The following is a 14,226-nucleotide window of genomic DNA, read 5'->3' on the forward strand; positions in this document are numbered from 1 at the left end:
TGTCTCAGAAAACTTGACGTGCAGGATGTCACTGCCTTTAATGCAATATAATGCATTCCTCTGTTCTTACACCAGCGGCTCCAGATGGACTCTTTAATTCTGACTGTAAGGAATTAAAAAAAGTAAATGTCATGCTGTCTTTTATGTGTACTTGGTTACAACAATAACCAGATAAATCACAGCATATCTACAGTGGATTAATTTCCGTGTCACTAAGAGTACATGTCTGTCGGGTGCAGCAGTCTGCCTGCGTGTTTGTGCGTGTGTGTGTGTGTGTGTGTGTCTGCATATCAATTTGCGCATTTATGTGCAATTGGTGTTGGCAAGGAAGTTGAGTCGAGGTTGGCGTTAGCCTGCTAAGGTTGTGTGTGTACATGCTTGTGTATGTGTGTGTTTTATTAAAAGCCATAGCTGTGGCTAAGCTCCAGTTGCTGCGGTCTGAAAAACAGGATCCAGCGCTGCTTCTTACACACATCCTGCCCAACACACACGTCAGCAGCTTCTCAACTCCTGCCAAGAGTCAAACCACCTCGCAGCCTCTCTAAGTCTGCACCTTCAGCCACAACAGCCACTCTTAAACAGGGTGGAGGAGTGCTGTATGTTGAGGAATCTCGCTTGTAGGAAAATGAATGCTGAAGAAATGCGGCTCGTTTGGGAAATGTGGGAAGTCTGTGTGCGTGGACGGGGCCGGGTTGACAGCTTAGGCAGCAACTGGGAGTAAAAATAAAATTTAAGTGTCTTTAAAAGTTAAACAGGGGAGCAGCTAGAAAGCACTGAAGCACCTGTTATTCATTATGTACACATACAGAAAAACATTAAATCTCCATCTGTCTTTCTTCTTTATTCCCGAAACAGTCATATTGTTACAGAAATCATGTCTACAAACGGAAAGCAAAGTCAGAAGTCTAATACATATATATATATATATATATATATATATATATATATATATATATATATATATATATATACGCACTGTCCCAGCATAAATGTGTGTGCGTTATTGCATAACCCAAGTCACTGCTTTGGGGACTGTTGGTCCCTGTTCTGCACAATACTGGTGAGCTGTCATGACTCATCACGGAGAAACTGGAGGAGAGAGGAAAAAAATAAAGCGAGTGTAAAAGCAGAAACAAATAGATACAAGAGAGATAGTGACAGCGAAAGAGAAACAGAAAGCAGAGGTATGGCGCAGGGTTGAAGCAGAAATAAATATAAATGCCAGCATCTTTAATATATATATATATATGTATACATATACATATATATATATATACACACACAATTGTACTATGTAAAAAGTGCACCAGTGACAGATCTAGGAAAGACCGATGAGCTATACATGAAATGCAGCGGTGACGCAGGGGCGCGGAAACCTTGAAACAACCTAAGGCTAGTACAATTACATGTTGTTGGCATAAAGTACTGGAACAGTATTAACGTATCATCATCGGTGACCTCTGCTTGTAAGCAGAACAATGTATTTTCCATCTACAAAACATCACATCATATTTGAATCAGGCCTTTTCCATTACATTAGCGGTCTGCGTCTATAACTGGGCATCGGGGGGGAAAGGGCCGGATTACACAACGGAACAAGTGCGTATCGATTGCATGATGTACTGACATTTAGCAAAGTACTTTTCTTTAGTTTGCTGCAAATCGATTGTCCAGAGAGCCCAAGCTGAACAACCTCTGCAGTCTAGTCATAGAGCTGGCCCAACAGCATGGCCTGCCAGCAGCATAACTGCTCCAGGTGTTTGCAAACCAACACTCCTTTGACTCTTGATGCTCTAAATAACCCTCAAGAAATGTAAGACGAAATTTATAACAGTGGAATCAATACTGTGTTAAGCAGTAATGCCTAATAAACATGCTGTGACATTCAATTAACAAATTAAAAGGAGAATTATATCAATACCAGCCCACGGATCTGGCAGTTTAGCAACTCAATCGAGGCATCTGTATGAAAAAATTCCACCTATTTTACATTCAAATATCAGAGCAAATCTCTCTAGAGGCTGACAGAAAACTGGGCCTGGTGTGCATTGTTCCTCTGAGGTAAGCCAACTGTCCATCACTCTGAGTGTCACCCTGGAAATGCCTTGCTCCTCCCCCCTTGCCATTCAAAGATGGTTATGCAGTGGCATTTCAGCAAAGGTTAACTCATTCCCCCTTCAAATCAGATATTTGTAATTAGATTCCCACATCTAATGGGGACACGGAGGTTTCAAGGGCCGTTTAAAAAATGTGAAGAATGTTTAAGTAGCCACAAAAATCACTCACTTGTGCAATGGAGAGGTTTTACAACTCTTTGATTCTTAAGGCAGACCAACAGACTGAAGGGAGGGGCTTAATCTATTAGGAAAATATGCAGCGTTACAACAAAGCAGCAGCTGTGGTAAGTGACGCAGAACGTGTGCTGTGCAAACTCAATCAGATAGCTCACTCACAGTGATGAAAACTAGGCTGCATACATTTAGGTAACTAAAAATTGAAAACACATCAAATTCAGGCCTATAATGAAAGTGAGTGAAAGATGACTAACAGCACAAATCTGCCACAGTAAAGATTATCCTTCAATGTGTTTTATTTAAGCTTATATCTGTGCCAATATTATGACTGCATCTGCTCGGCAAAACAGTTTAAGTACAATGTGACGAGACTAACAAACAAAAAAAAATAAATGTTCCTTAGCAAACAAAAAAAATGGATTAAGCTAAATTTGACAGGCTTATAATGTGCCTAATTACACAACAAAAATATCTATGCATAAGTGAGAGTTAGACTCTAACACTGTGTCAATCTACCACACACACACACACACACGCACACAGATAGTTAATCCATGGATGTTCTCATCACTATCCCCAATACAAAATAGGAGTTTAACAAAGCTCAGGCCTAACATCTGAAGAGTCACACTTAAGCAAACATGACTGAAATAAATAATTCAAAGGGAAGATTCAAAGCGAACAGACACGAGGCGAAATCTGCCTCAATTAATAAGTCATCTCAATGAGACGGTGGGCCAGACAGCGCGGTTAAAAGCTTCACGAACATCCCGTTCGAAACCACCGTTGTAAACGGTTACGTCTATTTTGACTGCTTCGCAAGGCCGTTCTCTGAGAGCAGGTACAGATGGGATCGTACTGAAATATCAGCGGTCCATTACCAGAGGCAATCCTCGCTACAACACCATCTGGTGAGGATGGCTCTCACTAACAGTTGGTGCAATCAACTCCGCTCTTCTCTCTGATACCTTCATTATCCCACTACTTAGAGAAAACGTAAATGTTACTGCTTTAAAGTGCCAATAGTGGAATAAAAGTTAACATGCTTATTGTAATTTATTACAGAAAACCTGCTAAGAAACCACATTTAAAGAAGGTTTAAAGAACAAAGAGCACACAACTGCTTAAATACAGAGCACTACACTAGGTATGGCTGTGTGATTATTTACCTGTAATTGCCCACTGACTGCTACATGAAGATATAGGATATTTTTGAAAATTATTAGAAAATTCTCTGGATAGTTTTTCTGTGACTTGTCCCGTGCAGCATTTGTGAGATTGTTGTTCAACCTCGGTGGTTTCATGCGGTGATTGGAGTCACACAGTATGTCCAAAATGACAAGTCTCTTCAGCCCTAAACTGTCATGCGTATGTAAATGTCCATGTGCAGCCTACAGATCACAGTACTTTCAACGTGTTGTGTCAACTGGCGGCATTGCGCTTTTGATCTGTTGCCATCAGAGAATAAATGCTGCACTGCACATTTCAAGGACAGCTTTGTACCACGGACATCAAATTAAGATCACCCACTCACCCCACAGGGGTAAGTACATTTTGGAGGCTGGTGACTGTGGGAGCAAATAAAATTTCACTGCTCTACAGTCAGATGACTGTTTTGTATCCACTTTAAAATGCAAGGGTGCATTGTTGCTCCTACCACTCACTGCTACGGATCAGACAGTTTGAATTTAAGGTATGCTCTTTATGCAATTTTGTCAGGATTAGATGCTGAAATTGTGTACATTATAATTATAGTTTAATAGTAATATGCGCCTGTTTTTATCCTACTACAACAAGTCTTCTTTAAATATAGAGAATATAGAGAGTAAATCTAGCATATAGAGAATAAAAAGTCCTCTGTGGGATATATGAAGCTGTCTAAAGCTCCTGTCGAGCATGCACTCAGATGACATTCAAACACATTTCATGCCTGAGCGACCATAATAGTCACTTTGCCTTAAAAAGTAGCAATGGCAATCTCACTAGATTGGACATTTAACATTTACATATCACTTTCAATATGAAACAAGACTGAGCAGTGCACAACTGCATTAATGGATAAGCAGGAGCATGATTCCAACTGTACATGCTTCTATCTGACTTTCTCAGCTCACTATGAAAAATAATGGCGTTGGAGAGTGCTCTAAATGCCAATGTACATAACAAAAATCTATCTCGCCCACTTTGTCTGCCTTTCTTTTAGTGTTTAAATATTAACACAAAGCCAACTGCTAAGTTGGGGAAAACCAGCCCAAAGAGCACTTAACAAAAATGTTGTGGTCACAGTGATTTAACTGTAGAAATGAGGACCTGACTCCTCCTCACTGCTTTTGTTACCCGGGAAAACCAAGTGTTAGCTGCTTGGCTTTGGCCTATGCCACAACCTGATGTGCACATCTCTGGAAATGCAATGCGTCAACAGAGCCTGCAAATTTTGCTCTGTTCGATATCGTCGATTTCTCCTGTGCATTTCCAGCTAATTTTTAACAACGGCTTTTGAGTGGATGGTTGAAAGAATAGTAAGGAATAGTGCAGAAGCCAGAACTACTTGTGTGGGTAAGTCAGCCGTTAGTGAAAGTGTATCTTTTGAAACGTGTTGGTTATAGCAGTAAGTCACAACTTTTACTTCAAATGTCAATATTCTTGGTTTTTGGTTTATGGCCCACTTATTCAAGTTTCACTACCACTTGGTGGTTGTTTAGTGTTTGCAGACAAGTCAGCAACTATAGGCAACTAAAGAAATCACAAGAAACAAGTTGGAGATAAGATATTTTTCCCTAGCAACTGTAGGGGAGTGGGGGGAGTCGCTAGTCTGTAGTACTCTGTGTGACTGAGGCCTAACTGCTTGCTGCACAAGTTTGTAGAAAATGTAAAAATTAATTAAATACTTAATTAAATTTTAAAATAAATCATCCAGATAGAAAACAGTCAATTTAGCATTATTACTGATTTTAATAAACACAGAGATTACTGTCTTACAAAAAAAATATAAAGTTTCAGTAACGTGTTACTTTGTCATTCAAATGAGATACCATGTGTTAGAACATCCTTCTCACAAATGCAAATTGTTCAATTTAATTATCCGTTTGGCTTGAACTGTCTCTGTTGTTTTTAATGTTGTGGTTCTCTCTAGGCTTAATGATGTAGAAAGGTGTCTACTCTACATACTGTTCGCAGATACGTTAAAATAGCTTGTACTGTATATTGCTGTCATAGGTATACAGTTTGCCCAGGGTCACACCGCATTACCATCTGTGTATATCCTATCCAATATTCCCCGTACCTCCATTACCAGCCTTGGTGTCAGCTCTGTTGCTGAACTCCTCCAAAAATAGACTTCTCCTGCATTGCACCAACGTTGTGTCACAGTTGCAGCCAAAGCATTCGGCTGGCTCCCCCTGCATTGTCTGTGCCTTAATCACAGCACTGGATGAACCCAGTGTCTGGGTGTGATTAGTAGTTCCTCTGAGGGATTATATGACCCAATGATGACCTCCTCTGATATGCTAATTACTGTAGGCTCAGGGGAAAATTCAGGTGGCTGTTACTTAGATACCATTCAGCCTAGTCTGTTTATTATCAGCAGCAGCAAAAAATCGTTTTAGAAAGTATGACTGTTTTGTCCAGTTATTTTTTGCACGCGAAAGCTTTTAATGTGACACCAAAGCCTCCTGGAATTTGTGCATCTGTTCGTTTCATTAATCTACCACATTAAAATGCACATTTCATTTCTCATAAGATGAGATTTTTATTTTCAAAGTATTTTTAACTTCTTTCAACTCAAAAGACAGGCATTCGAAAGAGATTTTGATAGACATATGATATCTTTTATGAACTGTCTGATACCCTGTAGACTAAGACTGCTTTAATCCACACTGTTTGCTTTCACTTGGCTCGAACATGTGTGTCAGTATGCCACTGGAGGGTAGAGTGATAGTTTTATGATTTATACATCATATCCAAGACAAAGAAGCATTTGTGTTCTCTAGCAGCATAATCTGCCCCTGATATTGTACCATGTGGCTGCCGGCTGTAGCTGAAATATTTAAAACGATTTTGAAAGAAACAGATAGGGTAGTAAACAGTGACAGGACTGCAGCCATACATAACTCATCTGCACGAGGCTCCAAAGCCTCTTTGCTTTCGTGTAAGTTTATCAAAAAGAAACAAATTCAAATCAGATAAACTGTTTCTTTGATCAGTACTTTTATCTCTGTGATGCTGTACTTAACCTTGTTAGCCAAGTTATCTGTGCACTAAGCTAGCATATCTCACATATAATAAAATAGCTAGCTTACTGCTACCATCTTGGTTTATCTTGTTGGCTTCTTATGAGCACAAAAGCCATTGCACAACTAAAACTGACAATGGCTTTTGAAAGTATTTGTTCAAAACCAAAGACACTGAAAATTTGCTCCAACTGTACCATTAGATCACATGAGAAAATTTCAACTGTGTCAACTGTCAATGTCAACTTTATGGTGGGACTAGAAGAATTGACAGAATCACCACATTCACCGAGATCCACACTAAAATGCGTCATCTGGGAACCACTGACGTGGTGGCCACCAATTCCAGACTCATGGCTAAAAACAGTCAGGGAGAAAAGAAAGACGAGAATAAGGAAGAGTATACCCCTTCAAGCCAATGAGCTAAACCAGAAAATTCCTTGAAAGACGAAATGGTACGTATGGCTTAAACATGGGAATGACTATACTGAAGGAAATTTGTGTAATGGAAATTAGTTGCAAGGCATCTCCCTCTCATGTGTTCTCTGACTGTCCTAAATTCCATTAAAGGGCATGAATTATGAAGGAGCAGCAGCATGTAGGAAAGAGCACTGTGGGGGACTTGTGTGACATTAAACTGTTAAAGTAATTACACGTTAGGAGGAGGCTTGCAGGCTGTAAAATTATCTTACTCTGAAAATGGCTGTCTGTGACATTCTGTCTGCAAACTGAAGAGGAAACCACTGAACTCTGTTCACACAGAGGAGCACACGCCCTTCCAAATACTTGTATAACGGGCTCACATTTTAAGTTTAGATACACAGCAATAAATGTTAAGCAAAGGGCCAGAGCTAATATAAAAGATAAAAATCTAGGAACTAGTAACAATAAAAAATTCTAGACAATTCTAGGCATAACCTGCTGGTTCACAATAATCATAAACCTCTGAAGTATCATATTAAAGGCATCATCATATGGACAGATACATTTTAAAATGTGCAGCAAAACCAGCAGGGTGCCTCATCAAGTATACAGTTAAAAAAAAGGTGTTAAATAGAAAATAAGGTGTGTGATACAAATGTGTTGCATATTTATTCCTTGAGTCACTCAAAAATCAGTATGCTATTTCTTAGATTTACAGAATACTATACGTGGGAAACAACAGTGTATATGCTAGTGGCCAGAAATATTATTTTTTTAAAACTTGCACAATAATAAATACTGTATCTGTCTTGAGTTATAGCACTGTGAAGAACTCTTGAGTTACCCCTTTTTTATTTATACCTTGTAGGAAAATGGTAAATAGATGCAGTGCTTTACCAATTAGCTGCGGTAATGTCTTAAAGACATAAAGACCTGGATGACCTCTAATGTTCTGCTTTTAAATTCAGATAAAACTGAGGTTATTGTACTCGGCCCTAAAATTAGAAACATCCTGACACAGAGTGATGCTGCAAAACTAGTTCATTCATTTATTACTTCTTGGCTGGACTACTGTAATTCATTATTATCAGGATCTCCTAAAAACTCCCTGAAAAGCCTTCAATTGATCCAAAATGCTGCAGCAAGAGTACTAACAGGAACTAGAAAGAGAGAGCATTGTTCTCTATATTATATTGGCTTCTTTCCATTGGCTCCCTGTTAAATCCAGAATCAAATTTAAAATCCTTCTCATCACATACCAGATCTTGAATATTCAGGCCCCATCTTATCTTGATGACCTTATAGTACCATATCACCACATTAGAGCACTTTGCTCTCAGACTGCAGGCTTACTTGTTGTTCCTAGAGTATTTAAAAGTAGAATGGGAGGCAGACTCTTCAGCTTTCAGGCCCCTCTTCTGTGACACCAGCTCCCAGATTGGATTTGGGAGACATCCTCTCTACTTTTAAGATTAGGCTTAAAACTTTCCATATGATAAAACATATAGTTAGGCTGGACCAGGTGACCCTGAATCCTCCCTTAGTTAAACTGCAATAGGTGTAGGGTGCTGGGGAATTCCCATGATGCATTGAGTAATTTTTCTTCAGTCACCTTGTCCACTCACTATAGACCTCTGCATTTAATCATTAGTTATTATTAATCTCTGCCTCTCTTTCACAGCATGTCTTTTATCCTGTCTTCGTTCTCTCACCCCAACCGCTCGCGGCAGATGGACACCCCTCCCTGAGCCTGGTTCTATTGGAGGTTCTATTGGAGAAATAGTTCTCAAGGCTTCTTCAAGGACATTCAAAAATTTTCTTTGGATATTGGCTGCCTTTTCTTCCATTTTCTGTCAAGATATCCCACACTGCTTGAATATTGTTGAGGTCTGGGCTCTAGGGAAGCTGACAATGCACCGCTAGTGTCTACTGTATGTTGCTCTATTCAGGTATGCTTTTACTGTACTGGCAGTGTGTTTGGGATCACTGTCATGACAGAGCCTCCACCACTTTTTATAGATGGCTGTAGACCATGATTGACTATGATTCGAACCAAAAATTTCAAATTTGTATTACTGAATCCATGAGACCATTTGCCACTGATTTTCAGTCCAATTATCATATAATTACCTCAGCATTTTCTCCGTTTTCCTTTCTTAAGACTGGCTTCTTGACCCTTCAGCTTAGACCCTTTTTGATAGGCTTCAGTGAAGGGTAGATGGATCCAGGCACATCTCCCAGGTCCTATGTTAGGTCTTTGCTGGATTTTCTTTTCCCCTGCTCCTTAAGAACATAACTTTACTGTTCATCTGCCGTAGATTGTTTTTTAGGCCACATCTTCTTTTGTCCTCCACTTGTCCAGTTTCTTTAAATCCTTCAAGGACACACTGCACAGCACACTTTTTTGGCAAGTAGCTGGGATTCACCTTATTGGTGCAACAATGCTAATTTTGCATTTTTTACAGATTCAATTAAAAGAAAAAGGAATAACAATGTGTCTTTTTGTGACAGGTGTGTCCAAAGACACCCTGTAAAACTGGTTCTTTGGTAAGTTGTCTGTTATGTGCAGGCAACATTGGTTCATCCCTTGGATTAGGTCCCTTTTTAATGCTGGAATGATTCATAGGTCAGTGTTAAGTGGTTCAAAAAAGAAAATAAAACATTAGTCTGGAAATCGGCAGGTACAAGGACTGTTCTGAAAATGAGCCACTGTCCAAAGAGTATCTCTGAAAGACCTTCAGAAACCCTGGAGAACTATTACTCAATACCACTTACAAAAAAAAGTCTTGAAGCAAAATATAAAGAAATGAGACGTTTACACGGTACTGTAGTTCCTGTTAAAATGAGTCATTGTTGTGTGACTGGATAGAAAAAATGATTTCCATTATCCTGAATAAGGTTGTGACTACAATGTTGTAACCATACTGATATTCCATTTTGGAATTTTGACCACTATATAGTCATTATTAGTGGAATACAGTGACTTTATTTCCTAGTCTTTGCACAGTATATTGACAATATTCAGATAAATAAAATCTTTTTTTTTTTCACAACAATAATAAATGTGATAAAATGACCTCTATTACCCTCTGAAATATAACATTAAACATAGACTGCAAAACAATAAGTCCCATTATGATTGCATTAACTTTTGTTTCTGTAATCAGTAGCATAGTACACATTCAGCATTGCTTCTTGACTAAATCTGACAGGAAAAGCTGAGGAGCAGACAGCAATGGCCATGCCACCCCTGTCTTCTCTCTACTATGACATTTAAAAGTCAAACTTTCACCTTCCTTTCTACCACACCTCAACATCACCACTTGAAACCTGCCAGCACACTAGGAAATGCTCCGCAGGTGGGTTCAAGTTGGAGACGGCTGGTGAGAGAATACTGACACTAATAATGGCAGAACAACATTTAATGTGAAACAGATGCTATGATGAGACGAAGAGAAGAGAAGAGAAGAGAAGAGAAGAGAAGAGAAGAGAAGAGAAGAGAAGAGAAGAGCATTATGTGGCGAGAGATCCACTAAATGTTTTATAAGATGCAGTGTTGCAATTGGGGATGGGATGGGAGGGTAAATGGAGTTTTAAGATGTGTAAAGATTCTGTAAAAGTCAGCGTGTGGGTGAGAGGAGATCTGTGTAAGGCTTGTTACATTTTTGTGAAATCTACGTGAGGCTGGTGGGGTGTGGTGAACTTTTGACATCATCTGGAAGTAGCTCACTGAGTCTCAGGCATACTCTCTGCCTCAAAAGTAAAGACATTTTTGCGCTTTTTGTCAAAAGTGTTGGTTTGAGAAATAAAGAGTGAGAGCTACTTGAAGTGTGGTGGAATAAAGTAAAGTACACTGTTAAAAAAAAAATCCTAGAAAAACAGTAATATTCCGGCAGCTGGGGCGCCAAAATAATACCAGAAAACAACAGAAAATAACTTTCTCATAAAAATACGGTTATTTTCAGTAATGACAATACAGTTTGTTGCCCTAATTTTACATGGGATTTTGCCTTTTACAAGTGCTTTTAAACATTAAATTAGGAACATTTTAACGTGATTAAACAATGAAATTACCTATAAACAAGGTCAATGAATGCGGCAATATGAATAATAATACTTAGATGTACAGAAATATACAGTTAACAGTTGGTTTAAATAATAATGGATTGCATGCTCTGGGACAGACTGACAGAGGCGAGGCTGCCATATCGCACCATCGGCCCCTCTGGCCATCACCAGTAGGCGGCAGGTGAAGTGTCTTAACCAAGGACACAACAACCGAAAGTGTCCGAGCCGGGGCTCGAACCGGCAACCTTCTGATTACAAGGCGAACTGCCAACTCTTGAGCCACGATCGCCCTAAAGAGCAATAATAGTAATAATTATTTGATGTTAAAAACGTTTATGAGAATCATTTCATATATTTTTCCATAGCATTACATTTGAATTTAACAGTTCAATCTTTTAAATAACAGACAGATATTTGTGACATCATGATACATTTGTGAATGTATTTTAACAATCTAAATATGCATATGTACAGACAAATACATTTAAAAAACAAGAAAATTATTTTTTATTACATTACAGTGATTTTACGTTAATTTACATTTGAAATGTGAAATCACAGTCTATTTATGTAAATTTAATGATATTCTAGAAGAACAGAACAAAACTGTAAAATACACAGTAAAATACTTTTTATATTAGGACTTTTTCTTACAGTGTAAAGTGAACTTATTGTTATGTTCAAGATATCAATTTGAGATGATGATATGGTGTTTTATCCTGCTGGAAGCAGGAAGCTGAGCAACAATATTCAGGGGCCGTGGTGGCCTGTGGTGCTTTATGGTACGGTCCTGGCACCTTGGAATTCAGATGCCAGAGTGACTTCAGGAAAACCTGGATTTGTCCTGGTTCTTCAGAAAGGTAGAGCCTTTCAGGTATCACCAACAATACAGCAAAATACTTTTATGTTTGCGCTTAAAAAAACGCTGCACAATACACAACAGTGGCAGAAGAGATTAGTATTTTTAATTCAATTCAATTTTATTTATATAACCCCAAATCACAAGAGTTGCCTTAAGGCGCCGTTTTACTATTTAGGTTCACTGTCGACATCTTGGACTGTTAACTTGGTTGGGTTGCTTTTCAGGTAGGACATTTCTAGTTGAGGATGTGTTTCAGATTCTAATTCCAACTGGGAACTTGGAAATTCAGACTTTGGATTTAATCAGGGACGCATCAAAAATGATGGTCAGGGGGTAGCAGCCCACAAAATGCCAAGAAAATATCCCCCACACCATTACACCACCAGCAGCAGCCTGATACAGACTAGGATGGATCTATGCTTACATGTTTTTTTATTACACAAAATTCTAGCCTTATATTTTGCCTTAAACGTTGCAGCAGAGCAAACAATGTTTTTCATATCTTATTTTGTACTATTTAAGTGAGTACATGTAAACTGAAGGCTCAGTTTCCTGTTCTTAGCTCTTTGGAGGGGCACCTTTGTGGTTTTCTGCTGCTGTAGTCCAACTGCTTCACGGTTTGAGATGCTCTTCTGAGCACCTTGGTTGTATCGAGTTGTTATTTGAGTCACTGTTGCCTTCCCGTCAGCTGGAAGCGGTCTGGCCATTCTTCTCTGACCTCTGACATCCACAAGCGATTTGGGTCCAGGAAATTGCTCCTCACTGGATATTTTCTCTCTTTTCTGAGATGGCTGTGTGAGAAAATCTGAGCAGCTCAGGAGTTTCTAAAATACTTAGACCAGCCCATCTGGCACCAACAACCATGACATGTTCAAAGTTACTTAAGTCACCTTTCTTCCCCACTCAGATACTCAGTTTAAACTTTAGCAGGTCATCTCGACCATATCTACATTCCTGAGTTGTTGCTATGTGACTGACTGACTAGATATTTGTGTTAGGGGTATACCTTTTGGCACACATGCGTGCACTTGATATAGCTGTGGGCTTCAAAATTGTAACCGGAGAAGAAATCACAACTCTCAACTGTTTTAACATGAGATCAAAGGAAGAGCCTACTGCTTTACTGGGAGCCATAAAACATCTTGTTGATCATATTTGCGGAAAACGGTTTCAAAAATTTAACTTACGGGTAGACTGACACAGAGGGGTGTATCGTTCCAATAAGTATATCTCATCCAACAAGGTGACTCTGCTCACTGACAAATATTCACTCCAGTTCAAGTAAAATTCCTCCCTCAGATATGTTATATAAAGCTCCCTGATGCTCGCTGCATTGTAGGAATTATTTTGTAATCAAGTGTTATATCCGCTCTCTCCTAACCTGCATCATCCACTTGGTTTTCTACAGTTCCAGGATGAATTTTCAACAGGCTCCAGGGAACATTTCTGAACACTCTGTATTGCAGTTGTGCTGTACATGTGGGTGGAGGAATCAATGTGAAAATGACAGCCTAATGAGTTTTCCCAGTCAATAAAAGTGTGAAGTCATTCCACTTAGTCAAAGTGCATCTTCAAGCATGACAAGGCCTATGTCAGTAGAAAAAAGAATGCAGATGGCTTCTCTGTATTGGATTTTAATTCCTCTAAGACTGTTAAATGTTAGAGGAAAATGCGAGTAGTGGACACTAACATTGATCACACTTTATGTTTTGATGCCTCAAAGACATGCAATTAATAAATCTGATTATAGACGAACAGAAAATATTTCCTGTATTATAAGAGCTTAAGTATGGATCACAGCTCTGACACAGAGAGAAACTTTAGCTTTCTAATGATTTGCTTGATTAAAAGGAACAAAAGGAGGAAAAAAACAGTCATGAAGTGAAAAACATGATTTTGTTAAGGGAGAAAATAAATAAAGTCTTGGTAGTGGCGCTTAGCACCCTTCTTTTTTGCTCTTACAGTTAAATGAAAACATTTCTAGCTGCTGTGTTAATACCACCTGTAGACATTGCCACTACTCTTTTTTAAAATGCAGATGCAATATGCGGCATCAGCCATGTGTTCGAGGGTACTTGTGTGTGTGAATGAGACAAATGAAACAGGCTGTATTTCATAATGCTACTGGAGGTCAACAGGGTACCTTTTAATTGTAACACTGGTTCTCTTACCAGGCCACTGAAAATCTAATCTCACCAACACAGTCCTGCGGAAGCAGATGTAAATGCCTTCCTCTTAAATAACTACAGATGTTTTCTTTCAAATTCTGTGCACTGGCTGGCTGAATTGAAAAGGAAAGGAGAAAGCCCATTTGCCTAATGTTAACATTTACACAGAGGGGTAAATGGGC

At 39.0% G+C, this 14,226-nt stretch overlaps 1 protein-coding gene across 3 annotated transcripts in view; it reads right to left on the bottom strand.

The window, feature by feature from the left end:
* The window catches only part of pde4d (phosphodiesterase 4D, cAMP-specific), a 198,525-nt gene that overhangs the window by 52,149 nt on the left and 132,150 nt on the right, over positions 1-14,226 (bottom strand). The gene's annotated exons all lie outside the window — the stretch shown is intronic.

Source organism: Oreochromis niloticus, linkage group LG12 (assembly GCF_001858045.2).
Source record: "Oreochromis niloticus isolate F11D_XX linkage group LG12, O_niloticus_UMD_NMBU, whole genome shotgun sequence".
Taxonomy (NCBI): Eukaryota; Metazoa; Chordata; class Actinopteri; order Cichliformes; family Cichlidae; genus Oreochromis; species Oreochromis niloticus.